The sequence below is a fragment of the Bos indicus genome, chromosome 27 (genome assembly GCF_029378745.1).
Source record: "Bos indicus isolate NIAB-ARS_2022 breed Sahiwal x Tharparkar chromosome 27, NIAB-ARS_B.indTharparkar_mat_pri_1.0, whole genome shotgun sequence".
Lineage (NCBI taxonomy): Eukaryota > Metazoa > Chordata > Mammalia > Artiodactyla > Bovidae > Bos > Bos indicus.
Window position 1 is genome coordinate 19017069 of NC_091786.1, and position 23427 is coordinate 19040495.

The 23427-nt window shown below is 40.3% G+C and overlaps 1 long non-coding RNA gene across 1 annotated transcript in view; it reads right to left on the bottom strand.

Annotated features, from left to right (window-relative positions):
• Window positions 1–5985: 5985 nt before the first annotated feature.
• Window positions 5986–23427, bottom strand: part of LOC139180151 (uncharacterized) — a 232318-nt gene continuing 214876 nt past the window's right edge. Inside the window, exon 5 of the long non-coding RNA XR_011564461.1 lies at window positions 5986–8520. This is a non-coding gene — a long non-coding RNA (uncharacterized lncRNA). The remainder of the gene's footprint in view (window positions 8521–23427) is intronic.

The following is a 23427-nucleotide window of genomic DNA, read 5'->3' on the forward strand; positions in this document are numbered from 1 at the left end:
TTTGCGATCCTTGGTATTTACAGAAAGTCATTGAAAACTTATGTCCACGCAAAAATCTGCATGTGGATGTTTATAGCACTTTTATTTACAATTGCCAAAGTTTGGAAACAACCAAAATGCTCTCCACTAGGTAATGGACATCCATACAATGGAATATTATTCACCAAAATGAAGTGAGCTACCAAGCCAAGGAAAGAACGGAAGAAACTTAAACGCATGCTGCTAAGTCGCTTCAGTCGTGTCCGACTCTGTGCAACCCCGTAGACAGCAGCCTACCAGACTCCTCCGTCCTTGGGATTCTCCAGGCGAGAACACTGGATTGGGTTGCCATTTCCTTGTCCAATGCATGAAAGTGAAAAGTGAAAGTGAAGTCACTCAGTCCTGTCTGACTCTTCGCAACCCCATGGACTACAGCCTATCAGGCTCCTCCGTCCATGGGAGTTTCCAGGCAAGAATACTGGAGTGGGTTGCCAAAACGCATATCACTAAGTAAAAGAAGTCAGCCTAAGAAGGCTACACACTGAACAATTCCCATTTTACAACATTCTGAAAAAAGGCAAAATTATGAAGACAATTTTGAAAATCCAAGTTTGTGGAGAGAAGGGGGTGGAAGAAATGAATAGAGCACAGAGGATTTTTAGGGCAGTGAAAACATTCCGTATGATATTATAATAATGGATATTCATCATTATACTTCCGTCCGAACCCATAGAATGCACAACACTAAGAGTGAACCCTAAGGTAAATTATGAACTTTGGGTGATTATGATGCGTCCATGTAGATTCACCGTTTGTAAGAAATGTACCATTCTGGTGGGTGACATTGGTAATGGGCCAGGCTATGCATGCACGGGAACAGGGAGTAGACATCAGCAGTGGTGTATTTCCTACTGGTGATGGATCCAGACCACTAAAACAATCAGCCCTTCAATCCTTCCTCCTGATGATTCACAGCCTCAAAAATAGTTCAGATCTTATCAAAATATCATGTACACAAGAAGCATTCAATGTACACTTGAATAAAAATAGAGCACATTTGAGAACTGCAGCAACAATGCATCTTCCCAGGTGGCGCAGTGGTAATGAATCTGCCTGCAATGCAGGAGACCCAGGAGACGCAGAAGATGCAGGTTCGATCCCTAGGTCAGGAAGATCCCCTGGAGGAGGAAATGGCAACCCACTCCAGCACTCTCAGCTGGAGAATACCATGGACAGAGGAGCCTGGCAGGCTGCAGTCCATGGGGTTACAAAGAGTTGGACACGACTGAGCAACTGAACACACACACATCAATATTAACTGAAGTTCAAACTCTATTCTATTTCACACTTCAGGGTTTCCATCTTCCACAACCACCTTTTCTACATCCCTGCCTTTTGCTCCTTGTTTTTCTGATCTAGTTATTTCTACCCTCTCTTCCATCCCTTTCCTCAAAGGGATAAGAATGGGTGGAAAATCACAGAGGACGGGTAGGATCCAAAAAGGAGCCCAAGAAGACCTTTTGACTCACCCTGCACAAGGCCAGACCTAGGCGCTGATTTTCTGTTTTCTCAGTTTCTTTCACCTTTGCTCCTATTTAAGCATCACCTGCTCTGAATTGAAGCACTGCTTCTAACATCCTCTAACACAAAGAAATAACCAAAGCCCTGAAAGGTCTAGAGATCAGGGATAGGTATTTGAATCTTTTGACAGCTGAAGAGGGTGTGGAGAAAAGGGAACCCTCTTACACTGTTGGTGGGAATGCAAACTAGTACAGCCACTATGGAGAACAGTGTGGAGATTCCTTAAAAAACTGGAAATAGAACTGCCTTATGACCCAGCAATCCCAATGCTGGGCATACACACCGAGGAAACCAGAATTGAAAGAGACACGTGTACCCCAATGTTCATCACAGCACTGTTTATAATAGCCAGGACATGGAAGCAACCTAGATGTCCATCAGCAGACGAATGGATAAGAAAGCTGTGGTACATACACAATGGAGTATTACTCAGCCATTTAAAAGAATACATTTGAATCAGTTCTAATGAGGTGGATGAAACTGGAGCCTATTATACAGAGTGAAGTAAGCCAGAAAGAAAAACACCAATACAGTATACTAACGCATATATATGGAATTTAGAAAAATGGTAACGATAACCTTGTATGCAAGACAGCAAAAGAGACACAGGTATATAGAACAGTCTTTTGGACTCTGTGGGAGAGGGAGAGGGTGGGATGATTTGGGACAATGGCATTGAAACATGTATAATATCATATATGAAATGAATCGCCAGTCCAGGTTCGATGTATAATACTGGATGCTTGGGGCTGGTGCACTGGGACAACCCAGAGGGATGGTACGGGGAGGGAGGTGGGAGGGAGGTTCAGGATGGGGAACACATGTATACTTGTGGTGGATTCATTTTGATGTGTGGCAAAACCAATACAATATTGTAAAGTAATTAGCCTCCAATTAAAATAAATATATTAAAAAATAAATAAGCCAATTCTTTTAAAAATCCATTAACTTCAACATGGCATCTATATGCACATAGAAAACTTTAACTACACACCACCACAAAAGCATTAGCACCCCTTGCCATGAATCTTGAGATTCTCCTTACTTCTCCTGAGATGCAGAAGATACCCAGGCCTGCCTCATCAGGAAGGACATTATGTTATGTAAGAATCATAGTGGTTGGGGCTGAATGTGTTCTGGTACATAAGGGACAAAAGTGAGGATATTTCTTATTTACAGATGTATATCCTTCATTCTCCAAATTCTTAGTTCAAACACCTCTCAGTTCATATCTTTTAATAAAATCTCACTGCATAAATGATGGAGTTACCCACTGCATTAATAAAGTCATAATTCCATTGACTTGAACCTGATTAAATATGCACTTGTCTTTAAAAGAAAAACTAAAGGACACATGCTTCAGCAAAATCTTCAGTGTATGAAGATGGTTTGATTTCAGACATAATGTATTTAAAGAATCGTGTCTATAAAGCTGTGCTGCATCTACACAGCTCATATATACATTTATTTCCTGAACTTGATTTGCTACTTTTTTTTCCTTTGTGCTGGTCATTACAGAATTAATATTTATATCATCATTAGAGAATTATAGTTCATTCACCAAATCAAAACTGCGGTCTAATTCCATCACATTTCAAAGTTAGTACATGTTCAGGAGCCCTTTTGAAGGCCATTAAGCATCACAGAAAGAGTCATGATATACATTTCCTTGCATACCAAGGATACAAGAATCACAACAGTCTGATCGACTCTGGCTGTATTGTGAGGAGACTGTTTCAGTCAGTTTAGTTCATTCAGTCGCTCACTTGTGTCCGACTCTGTGACCCCATGGACTGCAGGATGCCAGGCCTCCCTGTCCGTCACCAACTCCCGGAGTTTACTCAAATTCACATCCTTTGAGTCAGTGATGCCATTCCAACCATCTCATCCTCTGTCATCCTCAACCACAGGTTATTAGCATTGAGTTGCTAGGTGACCAGTTGCACAGAACTTCACTTAAGTTACTGAATAAAAACTGACTTGGGATCTTTAATATAACAGTAGTTGGAGCTGACAAGAGTGCTAAAGGAATAAGGACTGATTCCCAGGGCAAGTCTACAAAGAGCAAAGTAGTGAATGTAGTTTCAATCACAATTTCTACAACAGATCAACTGTAATTCTTATACAGCTAACCCAGTTCTGAAGTGAATGTCAAGAGTAGCCATATCTTTATTCCAAACCACCTGAATTCACTGAATTTTATTAATACACTATTTTATTATATCAAGTAAATTCTACTCCTTGATTCCTTAAAACAACTTCTGCAGCACTTTGTATATAAAATTATAAATTTGCATAATTACTTCATTTGAAGTTATTAAACTGCTAAGGCTGCAAAACTGATTAAACTAATTTTCATTGAACTCTAATCATTCAAGGAAACAATGCCTTTCCCCTCAAAAAAGTACAAGTTTCCTAGAAATGCATTTCATGGCTTTATTTCCTTTGCTAATTGATCCTGGTCATTTAATTCAATAATTTTTATAAAGTTAAAATTATAAAAATTTAATTGACTTTTGCTTCACTTCCAATTATGTCTAATTTGTTTCTATTAAGTCTCATTAAATTCAATTATGGTTGGACTAATCATAATTACTCCCAATAGTTCATTTACTCTAAAATAAGGACTCTTTCCTCTGTTACTTTCAAGTAATTTTTCATCAGAGTTAGGTAGGGTCTCTTAATCATATTAATACTAATGGCTTCCTATATGCATCAATAGGTTTACATTTAGCACTTAGGCAATCCTTTGTATAATAACTCAGCAAAGCAGTGGTTTTGGGAGTTTCCCAGTAGCAGTGGTTTAGGGAGTTTCCCAGTAGCCATCACTAATATCAGTTGTAATGGGTAGACAATCAGTTGATTCCACACTTCATTACCTTAGTTATGAACCCACATCAGCTATATAAACTTAAAAAAATACAGAAGTTGAATAAAAGTGAATGGCGATGTGAATAATGTTCACAGACAATTTGGAAGAGGGGGCACTTTCTCAGAAATGATGGATTTCTAGAGCAAGATCATTTCGTATTTTGCTTTTTAAATATCTATTTCCATCTTGATTAATTGTTGTAAAAATCCAGAAAGGAACACATATAATGAAAAAATTTTAAAAGATAATCTGGGCTTTCATTAAAGACTATATGAAAGACTCATTACTAACTTTTCTTAGAAGAAGGAACGAGCAGTAAGTTACTTTTTATGATGAAAAACAGAGAAAGAGAAAATGGAACAATCTATATTTCAAGTGGAGAAAATAGAATTTTTTTTGTCTCTTACTGATTTTCTATCCTGATATTAGAAAATATGGGCAAAGACAGAGTACATTTTTCAAGACAGATAGGACTTGAAACAAATGATTGTTAAAAATTATTTTGCAGAGCTAACAAAAGTCTGACTTGTTTCTTCCATTTAAAGAACTATGATACTTTATGATTCTATTTATAAGAATTATTGAAATAAAATTATAGACATGAAGAACAGAATAGTGATTAATAAGGGTAAGAACTACAGTGGAAAAGGGTTGAGGTGTGACTGCCAAGAGATATATAAGGAAGCACTGTGATGAAGGCTTTTTTAAAATTTATTAATATTTATTTTTAAAATTTTTGGCTATGCTGGGTTTTCATTGCTATACGTGGGCTTCTATCTAGCTGTGGTTTGTGGGCTTCTCTTTACGGTGGCTTCTCTCGTTGCCGAGCATGGGCTCTAGGGGCATGGGCTTAGTTGCTCCACAGCATGTGGGATCCTCCTGGATCAGGAATCGAACCTGCATCCCACACATTATAAGATGGATTCTTAACCACTGGACCCACCAGGGAAGCCCTGTGGCACAGTTCTTTATTTTGATTGTGGTAGCAGTGATGACACAAATCTACACATGTGATAAAACTGTATATGTAAACCATCCTGGGTTTTGATATTGTACTATAGAGATGCAAGATATTTTCTCCAGTCACCACTGGGAGAAAATGAGTCAAGAGTACACAAGATGTCCCAGTGCATTTTTTGTAAGTTTCTGTGAATTTATATTTCAAAATAACTTTTAAAACATAAGGCCTAAAATCCACCACTCTCCGAAAGAAAAAAAAAAATGAGGACTAACAGATCTGTTCAATAATGTCAGATATGTGGTCATCCATAAGAGAGCCATTTTCTGTCCATTCACAACATAGCTGTCATTTAGCTCCTTCTATTGTGCTCTAAAGGACTAGAGCACTTTTTTTTTTTACTTTTTTTTTAATTTTATTTTTTAACTTTACAATATTGTATTGGTTTTGCCATATATCAACATGAATCTGCCACAGGTATACACGTGTTCCCCATCCTGAGCCCTCCTCCCTCCTCCCTCCCTGTACCATCCCTCTGGGTCGTCCCAGTGCACCAGCCCCAATTATCCAGTATCGTGCATCGAACCTGGACTGGCAACTCATTTCATATATGATATTATACATGTTTCAATGCTATTCTCCCAAATCACCTGACCCTCTCCCTCTCCCACAGAGTCCAAAAGACTGTTCTATACATCAGTGTCTCTTTTGCTGTCTCGTATAGAGCACTTTTTATAACATTTATTTGTTACTGACTTCACACTGAACCCAAAATGCAAAATGATAGAATAATTATTTATATCAACTGTGAAATAAAAATTATATCCCTGCCTCTGGTTCCTGACACAGAGCTCCTAAATATCCCTTTAATTTCCTTAGTTATGAGAATGCTGGGAGCATCTTTTGCTCTAATACTTGGTCTTTGATTCCATCCATGTCTCAGTGTTCCTAAACTCCTGGAATTTCCTGGTAGCTGTGTCTTCTGTCCTAATGAGGTGAGTCTTGGTGGGCTCCTGGATGGGGCTGGTCATGGGAAAGGCCAAGCCAGGATTACAGACTTGGAATTTCCAGCCCCATCTCCCATTTTCCAGAGAGGGAGAAAGAGGTAGAAACAGTTAATAATTGGCCGTGCCTTTGTGACGAAGCCGATACAAAGTCCTAATACAACACGGTTTAGGTAACTTCCAGGTTGGTGCATACTTCTCTGTATCAGGAGGGTGATGCAGCCCAGCTTCATGGGGACAGACCCTCCTGTGCTCAGGACCTCCCAGACCCTGCCCTACATCTCTCTTCAATCTAACTGTTTATCTGCATCCTTCACTAGATACTAAACAGGTGAACACAAGTATTTCTCTGAGTTCTGTAAGCCATTCTAGCAGGAACCCCCAACTTACAGCTGACCGGTCAGAAACACAGACAACATGGACTTGCAGCTGGCATCTGAAGGAGTGGGCACAGTTCCGTGGGGCTGAGACATTCACCTGCGGGAGATGACACTTTCTCCAGGTAACTAGTGCCATAACTGAGTTACACTGTAGGGCAACCTGCTGGTGCCACAGAATTGCTCGGTGTGGGAGAAAAAAAAACACATACACAACTGGTGTCAGAAGTGTTGTGAATGTGATAGTAACAGAAAAACACAAGGAGGAGTGGTGTAGGTTTTCTCTCCAAAAGCAGTTAGTATTTTTATTTATGAAGAGACACCATGATAAAAAATTAAACATGTGGGGTAAAGGATAGGCTATCGATAAGGTTGCAGTGGCAAAATACATAGCAAAGAAGACAAAATGAAGGAATTGGAAATAAAATGGTCCAGTTCTGTGAGAAATCCTAAGACAGAGAAGTAGAAGAGCTGAGATGTAACTGTGTTCCTGCCTTAAACCTACTGAATAACCTGAGATAACTCCTTTTCCCTGAGTCTCAGTTTTCTTTTCTACAAAATAGAATGAAAATCTCCAAGATCCCCAAATACTGGCATTCTTTGGCTTTACATGGAGTCTTACTGGATCTCTAATTTCAATTTTAATAATGCTGACGTGCTACACTGCAAGCAGTATGTCTAAACACACACTGGTCCTGATAAATAATTAAATTCAGCATTTGGTAGCTGGAGGCTATTGCACTCTGTTATGTATTCTTGAAACTCATTCTATCAGTGTATCAAGATAAAATGCCAACAACTTAATAGATATAAAGCCTATTAGCAATTGTGACCGCTGTGTTATCTCAGAAGGCCTTGTGAGGATAATGCTAAGAAGCAGCTCTTGCTGAAAATTAGCCTAATTTTTCCCCCAAGATGCATTAGAATGATTAACCATTCCATTTGTAGAAATTCGCTGCTCTCAAATATCCAAATACCTTCCTAAAATTTGCAGTTCCTAGACTGACATTATTCCAATTCTTTACGCAAGTATTCATTGCATCCTCATTTGGTTACACTCCTCAGGTCACTCAGATGGTTAAGAAACTGCCTGCAATGCTGGAGACCCAGGTTTGATCCCTGTGTCAGGAAGATCCCCTGGAGAAGGAAATGGCAACCTACTGCAGAATCTTGCCTGGAGAATCCCCTGGACACTGGAGCCTGGGGGGCTACAGTCCATAGGGCTGCAAAGAGTCTGACACAGCTGAGTAACTAAGCATACGCACACACACATGAATAAAAGCAGCCTTGCAACTCATCACAACATCTTTATACGCTTGTTTATGCTTGTGATCATAATAAAGTCAAACTTAAATTCCTATCAAAAAATCCATGTAGAACATGTGGCTAAATATCCAGGATGCTCATAAATAGTCAAAAGATAAAAGGCAGTACAAGCAATCTCTGACAGTGCTGAGAAAAGACATCAAGTTGAGCATTATCAAGTTAATAAAAAAAATTCTTAACCAGCTGCTGAACATTAAAGTTATAATGTTGTCTGCCACCAAGATATAAGCCTATTCAAGAATAGAGGTAATATACATAGGAACATCCCTGGTAAACTCTAGCTGACCTCAGCATGAGAGAAAACAGGGAAGTGAGATATTAGCTCTCTCAATGTAAGGCTTGACTTACCAGGAGGCGAAGGAACAGGATTATTGCCCCATATGCCTCTTTTCCATCTGTTTTGATCATCCAGGCAGGCCTATCCTGAAACAAAATGAAAGCAGTAACATCCAGTTTTCTTGGCTGCATTTTTCACAGTCTTACACAGAGAAACACCCAGTCATAGTGCCACCCACCCACTCCTAACCCCAGCATTTTGCATTCTCAGGCTATTGGTCACAAGATGCACAAGGCAGTGAAAATCCATCAGTATAACCAGGCTGGGTCAAGCACTGCACAAAAGACACACTCCACATATGGCTGGTCATAGCAAAACAATGGTTCTGGGGCATCAGAAATTCCACTTGACACTTGTCCTAGCTTCTTTGTGGGCTACCAGTTGAATAGAAAACAGTTAGGCCAATCCATAGAGTTGCCACTTAGGAGAGGGCCTGACATTGAAAGTTCTGCACTGGGACTTGCCTGGTGGTCTGGTGGTTGAGAATCCACTGAGGGGGACAAGGGTTCTATTCCTGGTCTGGGAAGATCCCACATGTCATGGAGCAGCTAAGCCTGTGCACCCCAACTCTGAGCCCGCACCCTGGAGCCCATAAGCCACAACTACTGAGCCCACATGCCTAGAGCCTGTGCTCCACAACAAGAGAAGCCAGCACAATGAGAAGGTCGTATACCACAGTGAAGACTAGCCCGCAATCACAGCAGCTAGACAAAGCCCTCACACAGCAACAGAGACACAGCACAGCCAAAAATAAAACAAATTTCTGCACAAACAGGAACAAGGTGAACCAGAGGGATTCTCTTTTTAAGGATTTAAATCGGTAACATATAGAAATCAGGTACTTGGCAATAGAAACAATAATGGAAAAGTTACGAGATAGACACTTTGAAGGACCACAAGTGAGCCGCAGTTAAGGAAGGAGTTCAGAGTCACTACTCGCCCCTTCCCAGCCCCAAGTCTAGGGACTGAGCTAGAGGACAGGAATATCATGGAGACAATTCATATGTCACATAGAAGGGATGATATTTTTAACTGCCAAGTTGACTGGGCGCTATATTCCTAGTGCCAGATTCTCCCACACTATACCAGGACCAGACAGGATTGGTTTGGATATTTTGCCCACCAAAAAAGGATATAATAAGGGACCAAGAGAGTTTAAAAGAGACTATTCAGAAAGCCAGAGACTAGCCTTCTGGTCCTTCCCCCAATCTGAGTGATTATAAGAAAGGTAGGAAGTGTAAGGCCAGCACGCTCAAAAAGTCTATGAAATTTGGACATGACCGTCTCAAAGAGTAAAGACTGGTGTGTCAGAGATTCTCAGGCCATTCATGGGCCCAGAAATAGCCACAGAAGACAGCAAGGTTACAGGCGGCCAAATAATCTCCCTCATCAAAGGGTTTCAAGTAAGGTGAATGGACTTTCATGGAGAATCTACAAATAGAACTGCCTACTGGTGGGAGCAACGGAGCTATACCTTCTATAAGGCTATGAAAGTGGTACCTACCTTTCCACTACAGACCACTGATTTCCTGAAAAAAGACCAAGTCTCAGCTGCCTATACCTGCATTTCCAGAGACCAGACCATGAGTAGACAATGGCCCAGAGCCACCAGCAACACGACACTCAAAGAACTGCTCAGCAACCATTTTTAGCCAGGATGCTCTCACCCGTATTAGTACACGGCTCTCTTTCCTTGTTGCCTGCTCTTCCTAGACATGAAAAAAAAAAAAAATGTATTCAAGCAGCTTAGGGATAGCTTGCAAGAAATAAAAAGGAAGCTGAGAGGAAGAAAGCTTTCTCTGTGAGCTTAGAACTGTGAGCAGTGATTGCAGTATCTATAGTTGGTTTAAACTTTTAAAAATATTACCACAGTTATATATATATGCATGTATGTATTCCAGAGAAGGCAATGGCACCCCACTCCAGTACTCTGGAAGGCTGCAGTCCATGGGGTTGCTGAGGGTCAGACGTGACTGAGCAACTTCACTTTCACTTTTCACTTTCTTTTTTTTTTATTTTTTTATTTTATTTTTAATCTTTACAATATTGTATTCGTTTTGCCAAACATTGAAATGAATCCACCACAGGTATACCCGTGCTCCCCATCCTGAACCCTCTTCCCTCCCCCTTCCCCATACCCTCCCTCTGGGTCGTCCCAGTGCACCAGCCCCAAGCATCCAGTATCGTGCATCGAACCTGGACTGGCGACTCGTTTCATTCATGATATTATACATGTTTCAGTGCCATTCTCCCAAATCTCCCCACCCTCTCCCTCTCCCACAGAGTCCATAAGACTGATCTATACATCAGTGTCTCTTTTGCTGTCTCGTACACAGGGTTATTGTTACCATCTTTCTAAATTCCATATATATACGTTAGTATACTGTATTGGTGTTTTTCTTTCTGGCTTACTTCACTCTGTATAATAGGTTCCAGTTTCATCCACCTCATTAGAACTGATTCAACTGTATTCTTTTTAATGGCTGAGTAATACTCCATCGTGTAATGTACCACAGCTTTCTTATCCATTCATCTGCTGATGGACATCTAGGTTGCTTCCATGTCCTGGCTATTATAAACAGTGCTGTGATGAACATTGGGGTACACGTGTCTCTTTCCCTTCTGGTTTCCTCAGTGTGTATGCCCAGCAGTGGGATTGCTGGATCATAAGGCAGTTCTATTTCCAGTTTTTTAAGGAATCTCCACACTGTTCTCCGTAGTGGCTGTACTAGTTTGCATTCCCACCAACAGTGTAAGAGGGTTCCCTTTACTCCACACCCTCTCCAGCATTTATTGCTTGTAGACTTTTGGATCGCAGCCATTCTGACTGGTGTGAAATGGTACCTCATAGTGGTTTTGATTTGCATTTCTCTGATAATGAGTGATGTTGAGCATCTTTTCATGTGTTTGTTAGCCATCTGTATGTCTTCTTTGGAGAAATGTCTATTTAGATCTTTGGCCCATTTTTTGATTGGGCCATTTATTTTTCTGGAGTTGAGCTGTAGGAGTTGCTTGTATATTTTTGAGATTAGTTGTTTGTCGGTTGCTTCATTTGCTATTATTTTCTCCCATTCTGAAGGCTGCCTTTTCACCTTGCTTATAGTTTCCTTTGTTGTGCAGAAGCTTTTAAGTTTAATTAGGTCCCATTTGTTTATTTTTGCTTTTATTTCCGATATTCTGGGAGGTGGGTCATAGAGGATCCTGCTGTGATGTATGTCGGAGAGTGTTTTGCCTATGTTCTCCTCTAGGAGTTTTATAGTTTCTGGTCTTACATTGAGATCTGTAATCCATTTTGAGTTTATTTTTGTGTATGGTGTTAGAAAGTGTTCTAGTTTCATTCTTTTACAAGTGGTTGACCAGATTTCCCAGCACCACTTGTTAAAGAGATTGTCTTTAATCCATTGTATATTCTTGCCTCCTTTGTCATTCACTTTCATGAATTGGAAAAGGAAATGGCAACCCGCTCCAGTGTTCTTGCCTGGAGAATCCCAGGGACGGGGGAGCCTGGCAGGCTGCCGTCTATGGGGTTGCACAGAGTCGGACACGACTGAAGCGACTTAGCGGCAGCATGTACGTATTCATATATTACCACAGTAACTCAAGGTGACTAAAATGGGATAGTCACCCATTTTATCTAGGGATAGTCATTCCCTAGATATGATCTAGGGAGACCAGGAGTTCAAAATTTAAAAAAAGACTAGAGTGAGATTCCCTTTCATTAGTCTTCAGAAATATAAGAAAACATTGGGATAATACTATACATCTACCAAAATAACAAAAACTTAAAGAAAATATCAAGTGTTTACAAGGATGTGGAGTAACTGGAAAACTCGTGTACATTTGGTGAAAATCAAATTAGTATAAACCATTTTGTAACACAGTACTATTGGTTGATACGAAAACGGAATCTTTTCATATCTTATGGTGCAGCAATTTCAATTCTAAGGACAGACTCAACAAAAATGAATACATGCTCATACATATGTACACCAAAAGTCATGTACCTGAGTGTTAATAGCAGCATTATTTTTAAAAAGTAAAAAATGGAAGGGATTGAAATGTCCATCAATCTAATAAAGAGATAACTGTGTGGGAATATTTGCACAATGCCAATAAATATAAAAAACTATTTCTATAAGCAGCTGCTGCTGCTAAGTCGATTCAGTTGTGTCCAACTCTGTGCGACCCCATAGACGGCAGCCCAATAGGCTCCCCCGTCCCTGGGATTCTCCAGACAAGATTACTGGAGTGGGTTGCCATTTCCTTCTCCAATGCATGAAAGTGAAAAGTGAAAGTCAAGTCGCTCAGTCGTGTCAGACTCTTAGCGACCCCATGGACTGCAGCCTACCAGGCTCCTCCATCCATGGGATTTTCCAGGCAAGAGTACTGGAGTGGGGTGCCATTGCATAAGCAGCAAGATGTATTAAATCTCACAAATATAATGGAGAGCAAAAGAATCTAGCCACAAATAAAATGCATGGTATAATTTCAGTTATTTGAAATCCGACCGTGTATGGAATCAGGAGAGTAGTTTCTTTGAGGTAGATGCTAAGAGCAGTAACCAGAAGAGGGCTTCAAAGGGCTTTTATAGTTCAGGTAATGCTTTATGTTTTGATTTGGATTGAACTTATATGGAAGTGAAAGTTGCTCAGCTGTTTCCGATTCTTTGTGACCCCATGGACTATACAGTCCATGAAATTCTCCAGGCCAGGACACTGGAGTGGGTAGCCTTTCCCTTCTCTAGGGAAATCTTCCCAGGGGATTTTCCCAACCCAGGGATCAAACTCAAGTCTCCCGCATTGCAGGCAGATTCTTTACCAGCTGAGCCACCAGGGAATCCGTGGTATTTATATGGCCATGTTCAATTTGTGATGATTTATCCATCTGTATACATTTGACTTGTTCACTCTTATGCATGCATACTATACTTTAGTAAAAAGCTTATTTGAAAAAGAGAAACACATCCTCTCCCAAAAGGCACATTCTCTCACATTACTTCAAACAGTGATAAGAAAAAAATCCTAAAAGCAACCAGAGGAAAAAACATATTATACACAAATGAACCTAGAGTTATTAATATTATTGACATCTTATCATAAACAGCAAAATCACGGAAATGAGACAAAAATACATAATAAAAGGCACCCAATTAGAGGGAAAGAAGTGAAACATTCATTATTTGCAGATGACACAATACCATACATAGAAAATACCTTTACAATCACTTACACATTCACATTTACAATCACATCATAAAGAATAAAACACCTAGGAGATGATACCTAGCAGGTAAAGTTTAACCAAGGAGGTGAAAGGCCAGTACCCTGAAAACTATTAGACATCGATGAAAGAAATTAACAAAACAACACAAATAAATGGAAAGATATTCCAAGTTCATAGATTGGAAGAATTAAAATTGTTAAAATGATCACATTACCTAAGACATGGTCATATGGGCCCCACCGCCATCCCTTCCCATTTCCTTCTAGAAGAAATATCATATCTTTCTGGACACAAAGGGGGACTAAAGAGCTTTGCTCCAATGTCTATGATGTGCTGTGTGACCTTAGGGTAGTTATGAATCTCTCTGTACCTTAGTTCTTTATCTTTAAATTAAAGCATTGGAATATATGATCTGAAAGAATCTTTCCATCTGAAAAAATTCTATTTTAACTTTCCTTCAGTTATCAATCCACTATATAAAGATTTATTGTTGCTCTTTAATATCTCCTCAATTAATAAAGTCTTTTCAAACTGCCCAGCTGGTAAAGAATCCTCCTGCAATGCAGGAGACCCCTGTTCGATTCCTGGGTTGGGAAAATCCACCAGAGAAGAGGTAGGCTACCCACTCCAGTATTCTTGGGCTTCCCTGGTGGCTCAGTTGGTAAAGAATCTGCCTACAATGTGGAAGACGTTGGATCCCTGGGTTGGGAGGATCCCCTGGAAAAGGGAAAGGCTTCCCACTCCATTATTCTGGCCTGGAAAATTCCATGGACTGTGGTCGCAAAGAGTCGGACACGACTGAGTAACTTTCACTTTCACTTTTTCAGAATGCTGGTAGGATGTCACTGAGTTTGACAAATGTGTGCATATCACTGTCATTGATTTTAAGTTTACTCCCCATTGTGAGTTTCTATAAACGTTATGGTCTCTACTAAGTGTAGCCCTTATTTCATATGTTCAGCTTTTTTCTCACTGATTAGTCTGAAAGCTACTTGAATATAGAGCTGTGTCCAAACATCTTTACTGTTCTCTATAATACTTTGAAAGTCCTATCTGCCAAGAAGGGCTTAATATTATTAAATTGAATAGGATTGAAAGCGACTTTCTAAAAACATGCAACAAATTGATGTTTTTTTAAAAAAAGTAAGAATAATAAGTCTACCAAGCTCACTTCACCATTCAATTTCACATTCTATTCAACAGATTTATTGAACATTTTTAGTTACTGGGTATCAAAAAGTGTCTACTACACTGCTAGTTTTTACTGTAAAAGGTGTAAAAGATACATGACAAGTGTGGCATTAGAATTATGTCTCAATATTTTGAATGTTTTTGATTAAGTGAAAAGAAGACTACATATTGCAATGATATTTGATGGGAAAACTAAAAAGTAAATAATTATTCTGACCATAATTACTTTGAGGATCAAGCGGTGTGCAGGTCATAGTTCTTCTCAGCAAGATAAAAGAGAGAAGGTTGAAGACACTATTCTGATGATTTATGAACTGCTGGAGGTCAAAGACCTACTTTAAGTTTGGATATATACGCGCTTTCTTTCTTCTTATAATTACAATTCCTTTTTATGTTACTCTCATTCAGGAAAGAGAAATGAGTGTGGCTTGTTTTATTGTTGTTGTTGTTGTTGTTATTGTTTTTTTTTAATTTATTTATTTATTTTAATTGGAAGCTAGTTACTTTACAATATTGTAGTGGTTTGTGCCATACATTGACATGAATCAGCCACGGCCGCACATGTGTTCCCCATCCAGAACCCCCCTCCCACCTCTCTCTCCATCCCATCCCCCAGGTCATCCCAGTGCACCAGCCCTGAACACCCTGTCTCATGCATCAAACCTGGACCGCCGATCCACTTCACATATTATAATATACAAGTTTCAACACTACCCTCTCAAATCATCCCACCCTCATCTTCTCCCACAGAGTCCAAAAGACTGTTCTTTACATCTGTGTCTCTTTTACTATCTCTCATAGAGGGTCATCATTACCATCTTTCTAAATTCCATATATATGCGTTAGTATACTGTATTGGTGTTTTTGTTTCTGACTTACTTCACTCTGAATAATAGGCTCCAGTTTCATCCACCTCATTAGAACTGATTCAAATGCATTCTTTTTAATGGCTGAGTAATATTCCACTGAGGAGTAGGCAATGGCACCCCACTCCAGTACTCTTGCCTGGAAAATCCCATGGACAGAGGAGCCTGGTGGGCTGCAGTCCATGAGGTCGCTGAGAGTCAGACATGACTGAGCGACTTCACTTTCACTTTTCACTTTCATGCATTGGAGAAGGAAATGGCGACCCACTCCAGTGTTCTTGCCTGGAGAATCCCAGGGACGGGGGAGCCTGGTGGGCTGCTGTCTATGGGGTCGCACAGAGTTGGACACGACTGAAGTGACACAGCAGCAATATTCCACTGTGCATATGTATCAGAGCTTTCTTATCCATTCATCTGTTGATGGACATCTAGGTTGCTTCCAGGTCCTGGCTACTGTAAACAGTCCTGAGATGAACATTGGGGTACATGTGTCTCTTTCAATTCTAGTTTCCTTGGTGTATATGTTTTCTTTCTTTTTCATTTTTGTTTTCTTCTCCCAGGCAAGCAGTCAAATAATGTTTAACCATGAGGCTCAGCTCCCATGTGATATGGTTTTATGATAACCACAAAGTTTAGAAAAAATATTTGTCATAGGAAATAGTATTTGTTTCTTGGGCCTGAGAACACTCTTTTAATGAGGAATTGAACTTTCTCACTTAAGTTGTAAATCAATTTGTCAGCTTTGTTGTGACTAACACACACTCTAAACAAACTCACCAACTTTGTGTGAGTTAATTTTCCCCAATCTTTTTCTCATAGAAAATATTTTTGGGTTCAGTTTTATCTGTGCAGAGCTGCTTAAGGTTACCTGGAACTGATTCTGATTCAAACAAAATATAAATCTTTTTCTTCTATTAATATAAAAAGTGGACCTTAGTTTTGTGTTTGGGATCCATTTGTGAAATTATTCTTATAAAGTAAGCAAAGGTTCTTCATTTTGAGATTTTATTGATTACAATATTTTTACCTTGAAGTCTTCAAAGATGCTTCCAAATTTCTTAACTCAATTGACTTTCATAATCATATTGTGAACTAAGTATATCCCAGTTTTACAGATGAGGAAAGTGAAAGTCGCTCAGTTGTGTCCAACTCTTTGTGACCCCATAGACTATAGATAGAGTCCATGGAATTCTCCAGGCCAAAATACTGAAGTGGGTAGCCTTTGCCTTCTCCAGGGGATCTTCCCAACCCAGGGATCAAACCCAGGTCTCCCCCGTTAGCATGCAGATTCTTTACCAGCTGAGCTACAAGAGGTTGGTAACCTGCTAAACTTTGCTCACCTTGCAAGTGAAGGGTTACCAACAAAGTCTTCCTTGTTCAGAATCTCATTCTGAAACTTCCTCCAGAATCCAAAGAGACTCAGTGTAGAACCTTAACAGTACAATCAGTGCTGCCCACCCAAGCACTTTAGATCCCCTTATTCCTGTATTTCCTCCCAGTTTTATTAAGATCTAATTAACATACAGCACTGTATAAATTCAAGATATAGAGCATAATGGTTTGACTTATGTACATTATAAAATGATTGCCAGAATAGGTTTAGTGATTATCCATCAGCTCATACATATACAAAATAAAAGAAAAAGAAAAATTTTTTTCCTTGTGATGAGAACTGTTAGAGAAATCCCTCTAACTCTTTATGTCAGTCTCTAACCTTGTATCTCCCTTTTCACCTACCTTACCTGATTCCTTCCCAGGAGGCCAAGCAAAATGGAAGAAAATTATATTTTAAAAAATCATCATTCCCCCATCTTCTAACTCACATTCACTTGGAAAACATTTATTGAGAACCTATTATATTAAACCAATTTGCTGTTACACCCGTTAACAAGACAGACAAAAGTCTTAGCAGGCCTCTGCAAAAGTAGTGTTTGATTCTAATTTTCCACACTTTTTATGACTTGGGGTTTTTGGGGTGTTTTTTTTTTTTTTTCATTCTTTTAAAACCTCTCAAATCCTTTCTGAGGTAGATAGAGTTGAAATAAAGATGCAGTTTAAGATCATTATCAAATATTGATTTATTTCTCTTGCAAATTTATACTATGTGGGAATTACAGAAAATTAAAATCTGAAAGAAATTCAGATGAAAACATGGAAATACAAAATTAGATACCTAAAATTCAGGAAAATTGGTAAATATTGATGAAGTGAACAATTAGGCAAGGAGATCACAGAGTGGAATACAACTTAGAAAGTAGATCTGAATAAAAAAATTAACAGCTACTTTTAATTTAGTTGAAGGACATTGGTTGGGATAGAAATCTATTAAACAGGATTCTGGCTTTTCTACTTATACCACTCTACTGGCAGTACAGTACTTAGATAAGGAGGATTAGAAAAATCATAGGTGATCTTTCTGCCGAAGTAAAATTGTATCTACAGCCAAAAAAAAAAAAAAAACCAAACTTTTTGTAATGGTCTTCTCCTGTGAAAATCTCTCAATAGATATTTTAGATGTTCTCTGATTACCTGACTGGCTAGAATTCCACTACTTAATAATGGCACCCCACTCCAGTACTCTTGCCTGGAAAATCCCATGGACGGAGGAGCCTGGCACCCTGCAGTCCATGGGGTCTTTAGGAGTCGGACACGACTGAGCGACTTCACTTTCACTTTTCACTTTCATGCACTGGAGAAGGAAATGGCAACCCACTCCAGTGTTCTTGCCTGGAGAATCCCAGGGACAGGGGAGCCTGGTGGGCTGCCGTCTCTGGGGTCACACAGAGTCGGACACGACTGAAGTGACTTAGCAGCAGCAGCAACATGCTTTACCCCTCAGTTCCTGCTATTTGTCAACGGAGGTTTCCTTTGCAGATGTCCTCTATCCTCTTGTTGTGCATGCTACGTTGCTTCAACTGTGTCCAACTCAGACCCCATAGACTGTAGCCCACCAAGCTCCTCTGTCCATGGGATTCGCCAGGCAAGAATATTGGAGTGGATTGCCATGCTCTCCTCCAGGGGATCTTCCCAACCCAGGAATCAAACCCACGTCTCTTAAGTCTCCTGCATTGCCAAGTGTGTTCTTTACTGCTAGTGCCACTTGGGAAGCTCATTCCCTTGTTACGAATTCCCAATTAATAGATTCCATCTCTCTACTGTGATCTCCAGATTTTATTGACGCTACTCACATTTTCACTCACATCAGTTGTATAACCCAGAGCCTCTGATTTGCTCATCTGTTTTCATTTTGCGCCATGAAACTTAACATGTCCAGCAGAAATGCGAATAAGCAATTATCTGTTAAATCAGTGTTTCCCAGATGCAAGTTATTTAATATATTTATTAACCCTTAGGATGGCAAAGTTATGCAACTTGCACAACCAGTGTGCATTCAGTGGGAAATATAACTACTATATATACATAGTTATCATTTTAAAACAAAAGGGAAAATTTTTAAATGTCTAAGGAAATAAACCTTTTTAACAAGGCTTCTTTCAACATTCCCATATGTAATAAAATACAAATCAAAACAATTTTAGGGGACTTACAGAGGAAAAAAATGATTTTAAAATCGGATGCTTCAAAGAAATGATGAGAGATAACTCTAGCCAGTTTAATGAAAACAAAATGCTATAGGCATTATGTATGATTCTTCCTCAGCCATCAGTGCAAAGAAATAGAGGAAAACAACAGAATGGGAAAGACTAGAGATTTCTTCAAGAAAATTAGAGATACCAAGGGAACATTTCATGCCAAGATGGGCTCGATAAAGGACAGAAATGATATGGACCTAACAGAAGCAGAAGATATAAAGAAGAGGTGGCAAGAATACACAGAAGAATGGTACAAAAAAGATCTTCATGTCCCAGATAATCACGATGGCGTGATCACTGACCTAGAGCCAGACATCCTGGAATGTGAAGTCAAGTGGGCCTTAGAAAGCATCACTACGAACAAAGCGAGTGGAGGTGATGGAATTCCAGTTGAGCTATTTCAAATCCTGAAAGATGATGCTGTGCAAGTGCTGCACTCAATATGCCAGCAAATTTGGAAAACTCAGCAGTGGCCACAGGATTGGAAAAGGTCAGTTTTCATTCCAATCCCAAAGAAAGGCAATGCCAAACCGCACAATTGCACTCATCTCACTGGCTAGTAAAGTAATGCTCAAAATTCTCCAAGCCAGGCTTCAGCAATATGTGAACCATGAACTTCCTGATGTTCAAGCTGGTTTTAGAAAGGCAGAGGAACCAGAGATCAAATTGCCAACATCTGTTGGATCATGGAAAAAGCAAGAGAGTTCCAGAAAAACATCTATTTCTGCTTTATTGACTATGCCAAAGCCTTTGACTGTGTGGATCACAATAAACTGTGGGAAATTCTGAAAGAGATGGGAATACCAGACCACCTGATCTGCCTCTTGAGAAATCTGTATGTAGGTCAGGAAGCAACAGTTAGAACTGGACATGGAACAAGAGACTGGTTCCAAATAGGAAAAGGAGTACGTCAAGGCTGTATATTGTCACCCTGCTTATTTAACTTCTATGCAGAGTATATCATGAGAAACGCTGGACTGGAAGAAGCACAAGCTGGAATCAAGATTGCCAGGAGAAATATCAATAACCTCAGATGTGCAGATGACACCACCCTTATGGCAGAAAGTGAAGAGGAACTAAAAAGCCTCTTGATGAAAGGGAAAGTGGAGAGTGAAAAAGTTGGCTTAAAGCTCAACATTCAGAAAACGAAGATCATGGCATCTGGTCCCATCACTTCATGAGAAATAGATGGGGAAACAGTGGAAACAGGGTCAGACTTTATTTTTTGGGGCTCCAAAGTCACTGCAGATGGTGACCGTAGCCATGAAATTAAAAGATGCTTACTCCGTGGAAGGAAAGTTATGTCCAACCTAGATAGCATATTCAAAAACAGAGACATTACTTTGCCAACAAAGGTTCATCTAGTCAAGGCTATGGTTTTTCCTGTGGTCATGTATGGATGTAAGAGTTGGACTGTGAAGAAGGCTGAGCACTGAAGAATTGATGCTTTTGAACTGTGGTGTTGGAGAAGACTCTTGAGAGTCCCTTGGACTGTAAGGAGATCCAACCAGTCCATTCTGAAGGAGATCAGCCCTGGGATTTCTTTGGAAGGAATGATGCTAAAGCTGAAACTCCAGTACTTTGGCCACCTCATGCGAAGAGTTGACTCATTGGAAAAGACTCTGATGCTGGGAGGGATTGGGGGCAGGAGGAGAAGGAGATGACAGAGGATGAGATGGCTGGATGGCATCACTGACTCGATGGACGTGAGTCTGAGTGAATTTCGGGAGTTTGTGATGGACAGGGAGGCCTGGCGTGCTGTGATTCATGGGGTTGCAAAGAGTCGGACACGACTGAGCGACTGAACTGAACTGAATGTCCAAATAGGAAGAGAAGGGGACGACAGAGGATGAGATGTTTGGATTGCATCACCGACTTGATGGACATGAGTTGGAGCAAGCTCCAGGAGTTGGTGATGGACATGGAGGCCTGGCATGCTGCAGTCCATGGGGTCGCAAAGAGTTGGACACGACTGAGCAACTGAACTGAACTGAATGTCCAAATAAAAGCTTTAGCTTACTCTACATAGGACTAGAATATAAACTTTGGATGGTAAAGATCACTGCAGATGGTGGCTGCAGTAACGAAATTAAAAGACACTTGCTCCTTGGAAGAAAAGCTGTGACAAACCTAGATGGCATATTAAAAAGCAGATAAATCACTTTTCCAACAAAGGTCATTATAGTGAAAGATATTGTTGCTCCAGTAGTCATGTACAGATGGGAGAGCTGGACCATAAAGAAGGCTGAGAGCCAAAGAATTTATGGTTTTTAATTGTGGTACTGGAGAAGACTCTTGAGAGTTTCCTGGACAGCAAGGATATCAAACCAGTCAATCCTAAAGGCAATCAGTCCTGAATATTCATTGGAAGGACTGATGCTGAAGTTCCAATACTTTGGCCACCTTCCATGTCCTGTGCCAAGAGCCGACTCATTGGAAAAGACCCTGATGCTGGGAAAGATTGAGGGCAGGAGGAGAAGCGGGAGACAGAGGATGAGATGGTTGGATGGTATCACCAACTCAATGGACATTTGAGCAAACTCTGGGAGATAGTGAAAGACAGGGAGGCCTGGCGTGCTGCAGTCCACGGGGACACAAGAGTCAGACAACAACTAAGCAACTGAACAACAACCACAAAAAAAAAAACCTCATCATCTGTTTCATCTTTTCAATCTCACAAGACGTAGAAACACCTCATATTTCTCATCATTTCAAATACAAACCAAAACACATACAAAAATTTTGCTAATTATAAGGACAAAAGCGAATTTTAAATCCTGATTCTAAAAGCCATTCTCGAGTTAGTTATTAAAGCGTGTCTGCCAGCACCTAGCACAGAACAGGGTACTAGGAGGCAATAGACAGGTCCTCATTAGACAGTTTACCACAGCCAACTACTGTAACAAAAATGCTGCTGGAAGCAAATCCTTTGCAACATCCTCCTGCTTTGTAGTATCCTAATCTCCCTCGATTTCTCCATCCCTTTCCTTATCTCTGTTCCTAGAAGCCCTATTGTTCATACAAGCCTTTCCTGGGCCAGTTGCCACCATTTCCAGTCTAGGAAGAGCCTTACCCTGGCAAAATTCAGGGCAAATATCTCCTTCTCTATGACAACTTTCCATGTCACAGACAGAACGCTGTGCTCCTGTGGATGGTTCCCCTTGCTGACATATAACTCACAATGCTTCCAGTTTATACCTGTTTGGTCTTGTTTCTCACCACTCCCCTCCCCATGAAAACAGGAGCCCGTGGAGCTGTGTTGTCTGTGTTTGCTTAGACCCAGAGCCTAGCACTGTATGTGGTAAACAGTTGGAGCTAACCAACAAGAATTTCTAAAACGAATGAATAAAGTGAACCATTTCAAAGCAAACAACATAACTGTCATCTAAACAAGCTTATCCCGTTATCTTTAAATTCTCTCTGCTTTTACCTTTATTCTCCATTCCTTGCAAATAAAAAGACCCATGATCTATAAACCTTCCTAGCAAGGCTTGGGATTTTAACTAGTTAATGTAATAAACTGTTTCAGAGATAAAGGAGTTGAAGCACAGAAAAGTTAAAGAATTTACCATAATGGTAGCTGTGACTTAAAGGCACGTGTTCTCAGTTGTGTCCATCTTTTTGCAACCCCATGGCCTGTAGCCCACCAGGCTCCTTTGTCCTTGGAGTTTTCCAGGCAAGTATACTGGAGAGGGTTGCCATTTCCTTGACCTAAAGTTTGAATTCTTTGTTAGTGGTCTTATTTAGTTGTTCAGTCGTGTCTGACTCTTTGCAACCCCATGGACTGTAGCCCACCAGGCTTCTTTGTCCATGGGGTTTCCCAGGCAAGAATACTGGAATGGGTTGCCATTTCTTCCTCCAGGGAATGTTCCCGACCCAGGGATCAAGAGTCTCCTGCATTGGCAGGTGGATTCTCTATCACTGAGCCACCAGGGAAGCCCCTGTATTCTTTACACTAAAACTAAACCAGGTGATGAAATGACCGGGGACGGGGAACATTGAACCATGAAAGCAGATGTCAGGGCAATCTGGGAAAGACTCCAGAACAAAGCCTAGTGCCCAGGACAGGCTCTTGTAGATACCTGGAAGATGGTAAATGGGCAGGCCAGGTCATTAAAGC